Genomic DNA, 12,073 nt, shown 5'->3' with positions numbered 1-12,073 from the left:
ACCACTAGCCATAGAAAAGAGGTATATACTTCCATGAAACCCTCAGTATCACCGTCTCCCTTTATTGCAACTAAACCCAACATATTAGTAAATGTTGTCCAGCACTTTTCCTAACAAAATCATCCAAACTATGTTATAATTTGTAAGTATGCTTATCAAGCATTTGCTGTAATTTCTCTATTTTGCAGAGGAGGAAATTGAGGTTTCTTTGCGTGTGATCACTCAGCTAATAATTGGTCAAGCTGGGATTTGGTCCTGGCAAGCCCAACTCCAGAGTCCTTGTTCTTAATCACTGTATTTTCCCTATCGTTACTAGGAAAGGAACGTACTGGAAACTGTAGTAACATTGATTACAAACCAAGTGGTTGTTTCTTACCTCCTGGGAAAGTCATGGTTTTGCAGACACGAGGAGAAGTGTTTACTGAGCCACGTGTTAAAGCTCCCTAATTAACTTTGACTCCTGCTCTTATGCATGGAAGCATTACCCTTCCCATACCTATCCTTGGTTAAGACCAAGAAAGAATGCTGGGAAAAGTCTTGGAAACCTCTACCAGATTATTCTTATTGTCTTTATGCTGGGGATGGGAGGGGACATTGCATTTGTTAGAGATCAGTATGGAGATCGACCCTTGAGGTGGTCCTTTTCAAATTGTGTTTACTTATTTATTTATTTTAAGGAGTGATTTCATTCTTGATGGGAGCTGGGGAAAGAAAGAACAATACAAATTATGGATTAGTTTTCTATTCCTCACCCAATCTCCCCACCCAAACTGTCAGGGAGTTCCATGAGTCCCAATTGCTTGTGATGAACCTGTACCCTAGCACAAGGGCAGTATCTTTCTACCCTGTTATGACAGGTTTCAGAGTTTTCCTAAGAACTCAAATTAAGTAGCAACAGCAACAATGCTAACTTATCCCAGGATTTCAAGACATAGCATTGAAGATATTATAGTTTCTTATAGTATGGTTTAGAGATCCAACAATCACATGGAGAATGATTTGAAAAAGTGGTTTCCTGTGAACTCTGCACCTTGAAATTTTTATTAGTTCCATAAGTCAGAGGGGAGTCCCAGGCATCTTATTTTTACAGTAAGTTCTCTAGGCGTGTCTTACTCAGTTATGTGGTGCCAAAATTTGTAAAGCACTATTAAATGTTAATATATTTACCATAGCATGTGTTCTCTGATGTGTGTGTGTGTTTACATTCAAAATATTTCAGAGTATAGTAGTATGGTCTGGCATAAAGGACTATATAATGACATGTCAACAAACCAGAAGAAGAGTCATGTTCCAGATCACTTTATCCTTTCAAACCATTTTTAATCTGATTTTTCCTTTTAAGAGATAGAGCCCAAAACTCAGATACCATGCCTATTTAAAGTTGAAGAAATTGAGGAACAACAACGTTAGAGTGGCTCGTCTGAGCAAGGGAGGGGTGTCTAAAATGGGATCTAGAGAGCCATCTCACAGGCTCCTTGCCATGGGTCTGTTAGAGAATGTCTAAAGAGACCCCAACCCCACTGCAAACTCCTAAGGTAGAGCATCACTTCTCTAAACTCTGTAGCCATGCCTCAGCCAGCTCAGCTTTGGGGAGACTTTGGTGAGCCTCCCCTTTGTTCTTTCTGGCTCTTTTAGGGAACACTGGAAGTATTTCCTCATTGAAATGATTCCAGTCTGACCAGGAGGCAGCTCTATTTTCTAATTCTCTCTTGGGCATCTGCCTCTCTGCCTCTTTGGGTCACAGGGTGAGAACCTCATTGCTTTAAGAAATTCAAGGAGTTGCCTAATCTAAACAACTCATTTGCTTACACAGTAGAGGAACTCAGCAGGGAGGGAGGAATTACAGCCAGAGGTGAGGCCACTCAAGATGAGGCCAATGACCGATTAGAGACAGAGCCAAAACCAACGTACATACTTTTTGTTCCACGGTGGGACAGAAATGAAGGATGAACAGAGGCCAGAAATGAAAATGAAGCAGAGCTGGTTATGGATTCTGGGTCCCAAATGACTTCATGGTCTTAACAAGGCACTTAACCCCTCTGTATTAGTCAGGGTTCTCTACAGGCACAGAATCAACAGGCAATATGATTATAAAAAGGGGATTTATTAGATTGGCTTTTGCAACCAGAAACTGGATAGTCCATAATGGTCATTTGCAGGCTGGAGAGCTGGAAGAACCAGTAGCTACTCAGTCCAAGAGGCTGAAACCTCAGAACAAGAGTGATAAATGATGCTGCCCTAGTCTGAGACTGAAGGCTTCTGGAAACTCCTTGGAGAATCACTGGCAGAGTCCGGTTTGGAAGAATGAAGGAGTGAAAATCTGATATCTGCAGGGGATCACAGCAGCAATCAAGAACCTGTTCAAGAAGAATCAAGTTTGCATCTGCTGCTTCCTTGTTCTTCCAATGTTTATTCCATCCAAGCCATCATCTACTGGACAGTGTGCACAGTTAGGGCAGGTCTCCTTTTCAGTTCGCTATCCCACATCCCAATCCTTCCTAGACACACCCTCATTGACACACCCAGAAGCCTCTTGATCATCAGCATCTCTTAATCCAATCAAGTTGACAATTCAAATTGACCATTACACCCTCTGAGCTTGTTTCTTGACTATGAAAAGGCAATAATAGCAAGCATCTCCCTAAGCAATTGACTAAATTTAAGGAAACATTTGTAAATGCTCTTTCCCTTTCCCTCTTTCAGAACATTTTTTGAATTCAACCTTTACTCCTTTCTTCTACTCTGAGGACAGCAATACTATTCTCTACTAAATGACTTAATGTCGTGTGTGTGTGTGTGTGTGTGTGTGTGTGTGTGTATGTGTGTGTTACTGCAAGTTAAACCCAGGGATGCTGTACTACTGAGTCACATTCCCAATCCTTTTGATTTTTTCTTTCGAGAAGGATCTCACTAAGTTGCTGAGGCTAGCCTGGAACTTGTGATTCTCCTGCCTCAGGCTCCAAGTTGCTGGGATTACAGGTGTGCACTATCACACGCTATGGCTTACTGTATTTTTTGAGATTCTCTAACATTCCTAAAGCAATGTTCTGCTGCCTGTGAGTGTAGTTCCAAGAATCTCAGAATGGAGATATTATGCCCAACTGAACCTGGCTGACCTTTCAACCTGCAGTCTAAGGGGCCCAGGCAATGGCCTTCTGAGACCAGGATCTGGGAGGAGATTCTGTATCTTCTCCTGGTTTAGGATGCTTGGCCTGCACCTCATCCAGCTGGGCCATGCATCCTAATTCTTCCTGCAAGGGACATCCATGATGCTTTTATAGTCATTTCAGTTCCATCAAACGAATCCAAATGGAAGATGAAAATAGGGATAAAGAGGAAGATGTTGGTGAGTCCAGTAGGATTATAGGCCCACTGTTGTTGGTATCCTTTTTCAGGAAATGAGAAATCTTACAAAATAAAAATGAGCCCTTGATATTGTTTATTTCAAGGCTGCTTATCTACATGATAAATGCTCATCCAATGAAAACAGCATTACTTGAAAATACCAATCATTAGAATCCTTTTCTCTTAAATCTTTGGACATGAACTCCTTTCTACATTTTCAAGATCACCACATGTGCTGGTGGTTATTTTTTGTTTAGATCTGAGTGGTGTTTTACAGAGCACACCTCTATAGTTGAATGGTTTACTCGCTGTCTCAAGCCTCATGCTGAAGGATGTTGTAAAATCACATCAACATTCCCAGAATTTAGACAGAAAACAGTATAGGGAATAGAGGCTGCTGTAAGGTTTTTCTGTAGAAAGAAAATGGAAGAGGGTCTGCTATTCTCTGTTTTCCAGCTCTGACTTCATTTCGTGGTTGGACGTTCAGTCCTGGAAGGGAAAATGCACAGCCATACGCACACTGTTGACACCCATCACAGGGCAGAAATCCCAAGCAAGGGGCTCGTGCTGCTGCATATTCATGGATGCAAATCAGGCCCCTTGGCTATAGCAGTTGGCTCTGAAATTTCAAATCTGGGTATTAACAGGGATTCCTGCAAGTTTCTATGAATATTAACCAAGAGGGGAATGTCAAATAGCAGTGAATGCATGTAAAAAACTTTTATTCAGTCTATTTGTAAAATGCATGCATTTGATTAGATGATGCCCACCCTCTCTTGTAGCCCCTTTGTCCTCTGGGATAGGACTAAGATTGAGCAGTGAGAGAGAACTGGGGAGCCCTGAGCCAAGGGTTTCTGCAGAGAGGCACCAATACCCAGCTCTGTACTATAAGTGCTTTGAGGCCAAGGACCATGGTTCTTACCACAGCATTCCCTAGCTGTTAGTGCAGTGCCTGGTTCCTGGTATTCCTTATCTATGGCTGAATAACAAATTGGTCCAGAACTTAGGGGCTTTCAACAACATTTATCATCTCACAGTGCTTCTAGGTTAGGAATCTAGGCATTGCTTACCTCTAGTTCTGGTTCTTTCACAAAATGGTCAGTTCAAGTCTTGTACGTCCTCACTCATGTTTCTTGGAGGGAGTTGGTTTCCCTGGAGCCATGAGCCAGAGACCAGAGGCCCTGTGAGCCTCTCCAAAGAGTGTTTTACAACACAGCAAAGTGCTTCAGCAGAGTGAGCACAGGAGAGGGCAAGGAGAATGTGGCAGCAAGAGAGACCATGCAGCAAATAAAAGCCACAGTCATTGGGGTGGTGCTGTTATGTATTTTGCCTTCAGTTGTCCAAACTCATCAAGTCGAAGATATAAGACCAACTTTTTTTTTTTATTTATCTTTTAATTTTTTACAGACTGCATTTTGATTCATTGTACACAAATGGGGTCCATCATTTCATTTCTATGGTCGTAAACGATATAGATTCATACCATTGGTGTAATCATACATGTACATAGGGTAATGATGTCTGCAAGACCAACTTTTTAAAAGGTTTTTGTGGGAACTCTTTATACTATCTTTACTATTCTGAAATAAGCAAAGTTTTTTAAAACTTTTATTAAAAGGGAAATTAAGTGTTTTTTGCTTGTTTGTTTTTAGTAGTGGAAATTGAACCAAGGGTACTTTACCATTGAGCTACATCCTCAATCTTTATTGCTTGTTTTTATTTTGAGACAGGGTCTTCCTAAGTTACCACTGGTCTTGCTCATTTGCTAAGGCTGCCCTCTAATGTGTGATCTTCTGGTCTCAGTCTCCTGAGTCACTGGGATTACAGGCATGTGCCACCACACTTGACTTAGGGTGAGGACTTTAAAACTAATGTCAAGAATTTGGGAAATAAGGCAGTGGTATTTTTCAATTTTACTGAATACCCATGTAAAACTAGACAGAAAAACTAGGTAGCAAAACCAACATTCGATAGGTAACATTTAAAGGCAAATTAGGTAATATGGTAACCCCAAATCCTCAAAATACAAGTATTAATTGCAAACACAACATGGGTACTTTTCAGGACCAGCCATGGCTTGGAACTTAACATGAGTCATCTCATTAAAACCCCTAGGTTCACCCCATGTCTATAGGGAAGGTACTGTAATTTATCCTTTTAAAGAGAAGGAAAGCAAATTCACAATGAGAGGGGGAATAGTGAAGAAGAGAGTTACTTTATATTAGGTGGAGGAGACTGAAGGGAGAGGAAGGGTATGAGGGAAGGAATGATACTAGAGTGAAACAGACATTATTACCTCCTGTACATGTAAGCCTGCATGACCAATGTCATCCTGCAATATATATAATCAGAAAAATGAGATTACAGTCTGTTTATGTATGATCTATCAAAATGTATAAATGCATTCTACTGTCATGTTCAACTGATTAGAACAAATAAAATTTTAAAAAATTAAAAACAATTAAAAATAAAAAAGAAAGAGAAGGCAGCTGAGTCATAGAGAGGCTAAGGACTCCCTAGGGCCCAGTACTAGTCAGAGTTCAACCTGCCATTCAAATTCAGGTTGTGAGAGTCCAAAGCACCCAACTTTACCTGTTATCTCACTTTTTTGTTCCTAAAAACCTCTTGAATCTCACAATCTGGAGGAATGTGTGCAGGTTTTTGAAAACAGAGACAAATACGGGCTGTTCACAAAGCCTCAGTGCACTCAAATCACCTCGATGCTCAGAGCTAAAAGCCAGAGAATTGCTCTCAGGACTCGGTGCTCATTTTCTTTTTCCCATTTCTTTCTTTCTCCATTTATTTTTCCCTATCAAGAAAGATGTCTGGAACTTTTGCAATTTTCTGTTCAGTTTGAATGTTTGAGTTATCACATAGCTTCTGGTACCCCATATCCCAGTAGCATGCCAGTAGACTTTGCAATATTTTTATTTCAATGCGCTCTTGAAAGAAGAAGATAACATGTGGTAGATGGCTGACTCTTTCCTTCTCAATGAATAGTACACTAAGGATTCTGCAAATTTAGCAAAGTTTGTGCTGGGAAACTCTGTCCCTTTTTATGTATCCAGGCTTCTCATCAATGGGCTCCTGAGTTTCTGCAGGAACTTCTTTTCTAGTAGGAAGAGACCTAATGCTTATTCCATGGAGATGTCACCGACTTACCATTATGCTCACTTAGTACCCACTAACTATATGCCAGGTACTATGCTAATATATTCTTATATTATCTCATTATTCTGTACCTTGATATTATGCAATTTAAATTTTTATCCCATTTCAGTGATAAAATACAGGTTAGAGAAAATGCCATGCTCTGTGGGATTCAAAATCAGGTTGGCTGAGTACTAAAGACTCCAGATGATAACTCCATTTTACCTGGTGGAGACATATATGATCACCAGTACAATCCACTTTATATCTAGGTCAGGTCCTGATAGAGTTACCTGGGGTCTCCCCTCACTTCCTTCCTGTTTGAGTTGGGTACTTAAGTACTCAGTATATAGAAAAGTTGATAAGGTTTCTTGAACATCAAACTTATTGAGAGAACATGTTTTTATCAAATCAGAGAATCCTCAGGCCAGCTTAGATTTTCTGTGGTCAGAATTGACCACCTTCCTTCACCAGACTCAGTAGAAAACCAAGAGAGGACCAAGATATCTCAAAGATATCTTATTTCTACTTTCCTTTATTGTGCCTAAAAACTTTTTGGAGGTTGGATTCATTTAGTAAATTATTAACATTTTTTGGTTTTTTCATGGCTATCAATACAAAGTTGAATCTCTGCCTGAATTGGGTAACTTTGAAACTTTTGAAAACAGACTTAGGATCTGCCAATCCTCGAAATAAAAATATTTTCTCTGATGTGCCCTTTGGATGATACTTTTAAACCAATTTTCACTTTTTACCTAAGGTGCTCTCGTTGCCTGTCATATTCCCTTGCTTTGAAGCTAAGAATCATATGGTTCTGAGTTCTTTTATTTCCCCTTTTCCTGAGAGGTGTAAAAAGAGCACATGGTGACTAAGAAGCTGTCACAGTGTCCTGGGTTTGATTTGCCAGCAATTTTATAAAGTGGACTCTTTCAAGGGATTGGGAACTGCAAATAATCACCCTGTCCTGCCTCTAATTTGTGCTGTATTAAATATAGCAGACCTTCTGTCTTCTGTGTAAAACACCACTCCTGGAGGCCTTTGTCACTCTTAGAATTGCTACAACTTGGGGCCTTGAATTGCTACCATTTATACTCTAAGCCAGAATGAGCAAGTTCTCAGAAAAGATTTAAAGTCCATCAAGTCCTGGAGAAAGATTGTCTGAAGGGCCTCAAGATGATCTGATTTTCTTGTCTTCAAAGGAAAGTGAACAGTTCGATATCGATATCAGGACTTCAGCTGGTTATAACCCATAAATCTGTCAGCAAAATTTATCCTCCAAGTTTATAAAATTAATAATCCTTCCTTCCTTCCTTCCTTCCTTCCTTCCTTCCTTCCTTCCTTCCTTCCTTCCGTTTTTTTTTTTCTTTCTTTCTTTTTCTCTCATTTAAAGTTGTTTTGAATTGTGTAACCTGAATTATACATATAGATCAACTGTTTCTTGACTGGCAGCCTCTTTGGGGAATCTGGGATGTGTTTTCTTTCCATCTCAACCTACTTCAGATTTGGTGCTTGGGTGAAAACATTTGGTCAGGCATTAGAGTTAAGAAATTCATTTGGAATAGGTAAGTGCAAACCACTTTAGACTATCACCAGTGAGATGTAATTGGTCCTTTTGACAATTCACTGAACTGCATTGATTTTCCTAACTATCTGAAATGCTTTATGGCTCCTTTTATTTTCATCCCAATTAATCTACCAGTTATATAACCTTCCCTAGGGGGGAGAAATGCCCTTTTCAACTACCTTAAAAAAATCCATGTTATTTTCCTGGTATGTCACCCACAATGGCATTAAAATAGTTACCTCTTACTAAATATCTCATAAGGGTACCACGTACCATTGCTGGAGTTGTTTCACATAAAATAGCACAGAGATGAAGGAGCAAATGGGGCTGAATTCCAACTTACACTCCACTTGACAAGTTTCCCAGTGAGACAAAGGGCTATATTTTCCAATTTCATGGCAGAATTGTATTAGAAGCTATTCAGAAACTGTTATTTTTCTGTCCCAAACCTGTGCAAATTAGATGTCACTATCCCCATTTCACAGATGCAGAAACTGAGACTCAGGTATGTGAACTGGTTTTAGCAGTTCTCAGTGAATGCAGAGGTCAAATTTAAATCTTGGTCTGTAGGGCTGCATTGCCCTGTTTATTTTCTAAGCCATAAATCCTTGACTGCTTTGCAGAGATACACCTTCTTAGGAAAAGTGATTGTGAGTTTCCTGGGCTGAACATGACTTTACAGGGCTTTCCCAATACTCTCTCAGCTGTTATGAGTACTTTTGCTTATAAGTTTTTTTCTGGATTATTCTCATAACTTCAGTCTTTGGGAAATAAAAATTTAGGAAAACTAAGTTTGTATTTAGTTGGCTCCTTCAGTTCATTGCTTACAAGGGAACATAGGGTTTCTCTTCTAATAGGTCAAGTTTTATAGCCACAAGCTCAAATGAAAAGAACAGTGGAAGGAATTATTGTGGGAATACTGAGTTCTCAGGGCAATCTGAGAACGGTTGAACACTAGTCCTCAGAAGAGCAAGAACTGGATCTCTAGGGTGATTCTACTATGTGGTAATTAGTGTCATTTTTTTCCTGTTTTCCCTGGGTAAAACTTCTGCACAATGCTCCCTTTTCTCTATTTCTCCTTCTCTACTTTTTCCTAGATTCTAGTCCTTCATGACCAGGTGTTCATTTGAATTGGAAATGGGAGCCTCAGCCTCAAGATTTCAGGACTTGCAAAGCCCACCACCTGAAGTGGCCTGTGTCATCTGGCTAAAATTCCTGGCTGAGGGGTTTCAGCTTTCTGTTACTCTTTCGAGCTTGTTTATGGGTAGTCTGGCCTTATTCAGGTGTCCATCCCTCACCAGCTCAATTTGGGTGAGCTGAGCACTTTACACATTAAACTAAGTACTGTGCAGGCACTTTGGTGGGGGAGCACCAGTTAGGTAGCAGGGTATGCATGGGTAGCAGGTATGAAACTTCATTTCAAACTTTTTCCAACTACTCTGTTACCAAATTCTCATGGTCCTGATACCACTCTTGAAATTCAGGATCAGGTCCTTGTTCCCCCTGTGTTAAAGATAAAACACCCAAGAAATGCCAAGTCAAGAGTAGAAAGGTAAATTTTATTTCAAAGACAGAAGAGAGAGAGAGAGAGACAGACAGACAGACAGACATTCAGACTGAGACTCCTTGAAGAGGAGGTGACCCAGAGCTGGTAACCATGGGAGTGGGGTGTCTTGTCCCTTTAATAGATTTATGTTTCCTTTCTTCTCAAGCCTATGTGATCAAAAGGCGGGAAAAGCACCCTCCAGGGGTTGTACTGGAAATTGCAATCCATCCTTTCCCCAGAGGTGTTAGCAACCTGTAGATGGGGAAGTGCTATCTACTTATTTCCTTTTCATTGATAATCAGCTCTCTGTCCTTTGTCCCTGTCTCAGTCCTGTGATAATCAACTTACTACTGGACACAGACAGACACAAAGCATGATTGGGAAACTAATAGCTATAGTACTTTTCCAAGGAAAAGATTGCCATGATAAAATTAACATAATGATGGAGCATTTTGGTAAGACAAAGGAAATGGAGTGATTATGGGAATTCTAAAAATATAAATAAATAAGTTTATATTTGACTCTACACATTTCTTTTGGTGTTAATTCTACTGCCATCCCTGATGTCAGTGGCTAGAGGAACTGGTTTTATAATCACCTCAGTAATTGTTTGTGCATGTCAGCTGCCAAATGGCTAGCCACAAGAACTACTTCTACCATTTTCTTCAAACCCTCCTTCATTGGTTTCACATGGTTGTGATACTCTGGCATCAAGAAGAGTCCTCTTGACTGGCCCTGTTTGGATTGACAGTTTAGGTCATTCTCTGGGCTGTGGCATGCCACTTCCTCAAGATGCTTCTTCCAGTACACACCCTGTACCACACTGAGTGAGGCATGATCTGCATCTTCCATATCTTCACTTTTTAATAATGATGATGGATAACATCTGAGGATCACTAGTTCCACCTCAGGTATTATCTTAGCCTCTTTCATTGTGTTATTTAATTCCATTGTCACAAAACTACATATGGGAGCTAATATCATTATCTTCTTTTTTAATAGAAAATGAGATAAAATTTCAGAGAACCTAAATATTTTATCCAAGGTGACACAGGTATCAAAATGGGATACAGGGGCTGGGGTTGTAGCTCAGTGGTAGAGCAATTGCCCAGCATGCATGATCAAACTGTGTTTGATCCTCAGCACCACATAAAAATAAATTTAAAAAATAAAGGTATTGTGTCCATCTACAACTAAAAATATTTAAATAAAAAATATGGGATATAAATCTGGAGCCTATACACCTAAAAATCACCTGTGTCAATGGAAAGAACTAATGGTTAATATCCACCACTGGTTGAGCTTCTGGAATATATATAGAGAGAATCTATGTCTAAAACTTGTCTCTTCATCCACAACATAAAAATTTTGTGGGTAGAAACCATAAAATACATCTCTAATGTCCTCATGATATGGTCATAGTTGCAAGTTCCATTAAATTCTCAAATTCTTGTTATCTATCTATCTGGAGGTATGGCAAACTTCCTCTTTCAGCCCCGTCAAGGTCAAGTTACAGTGAGATCACTTTGTCGTTGTTCATTTTCAGATCAGCTTTCTGTGAATATGAATATTGAAAGTTGCCATTCTGAGCTTTAGACTCCAAAATTTTCTATCTGGCAATGATAGGTCATCCTCATTATCCCAGCACGTTCTTTCTGAAGCAACAGAAATCTTTAGACTCAGGGCATATGATTATATGGCCTGTCTGTTCTTGTAATCAATTTGCTTAATGTGATTTAAAAATTGTCCCTGGGAATGTTGCTGCAGTCCAGCACTTGTTCATAAATGCAGCTTAGCAAGGTATGAAACTGTCAGCTGAACAGAATAGACACAGCCTGTCCTTTGAAACTGCCTTGTTTTGAGTAGACTTTAAAATGAACATTTTCCATTATTGGTTCATTGAGACCAGAAAGAACCCTTCTTCAACTCTGTTTGAGGTCCTCACCTTCCCAGCAAGTTGAACTGGACAATATTAAGAGCACTTTGTTCCCTAGTCACCAAAATAGGTGAAAAAGGGATACAAGGAAGAACTGGCCCAAGTTCCATGCAAGCAAACGAGGCATGTCCTATTCCCTGTTTAGTCATTACCTATGTCTGGGGAAAGGCCTTTCGGGTTACCTCACCATCCCTCTCCTCCAAAAGGATAAATGCTTAGTGTACTTGCACAGGTGGGCACGGGAGCACACTCTGCCTTTGTTCTTATTCACAGGATGCAGTTTAATTAGGAAATGACCCAGAAGGAAATGATCAGCATTCCCAGTTCTCAGACTTCCTACATGTTTTCACTTCTGAAATCTTTACTTGGTCCCAGTTCTCATCTACCACTGAAAGAGCCGTAGGAGCAAAACAAAGATCAGCTTCCAATGATTGCTGACTTTGTGCTTCGGGTAAATAACTGACTTTTCAGAGTCCATTCCCACATTTGAAAACAAAAAGTAATAACTGTCATAGAAAAATTGCCCTGGACA

Source organism: Sciurus carolinensis, chromosome 5, assembly GCF_902686445.1.
Source record: "Sciurus carolinensis chromosome 5, mSciCar1.2, whole genome shotgun sequence".
NCBI classification, from domain to species: Eukaryota; Metazoa; Chordata; class Mammalia; order Rodentia; family Sciuridae; genus Sciurus; species Sciurus carolinensis.
The sequence above is the reverse complement of the archived record's forward strand: the minus strand, read 5'-3'. Positions refer to the sequence as shown.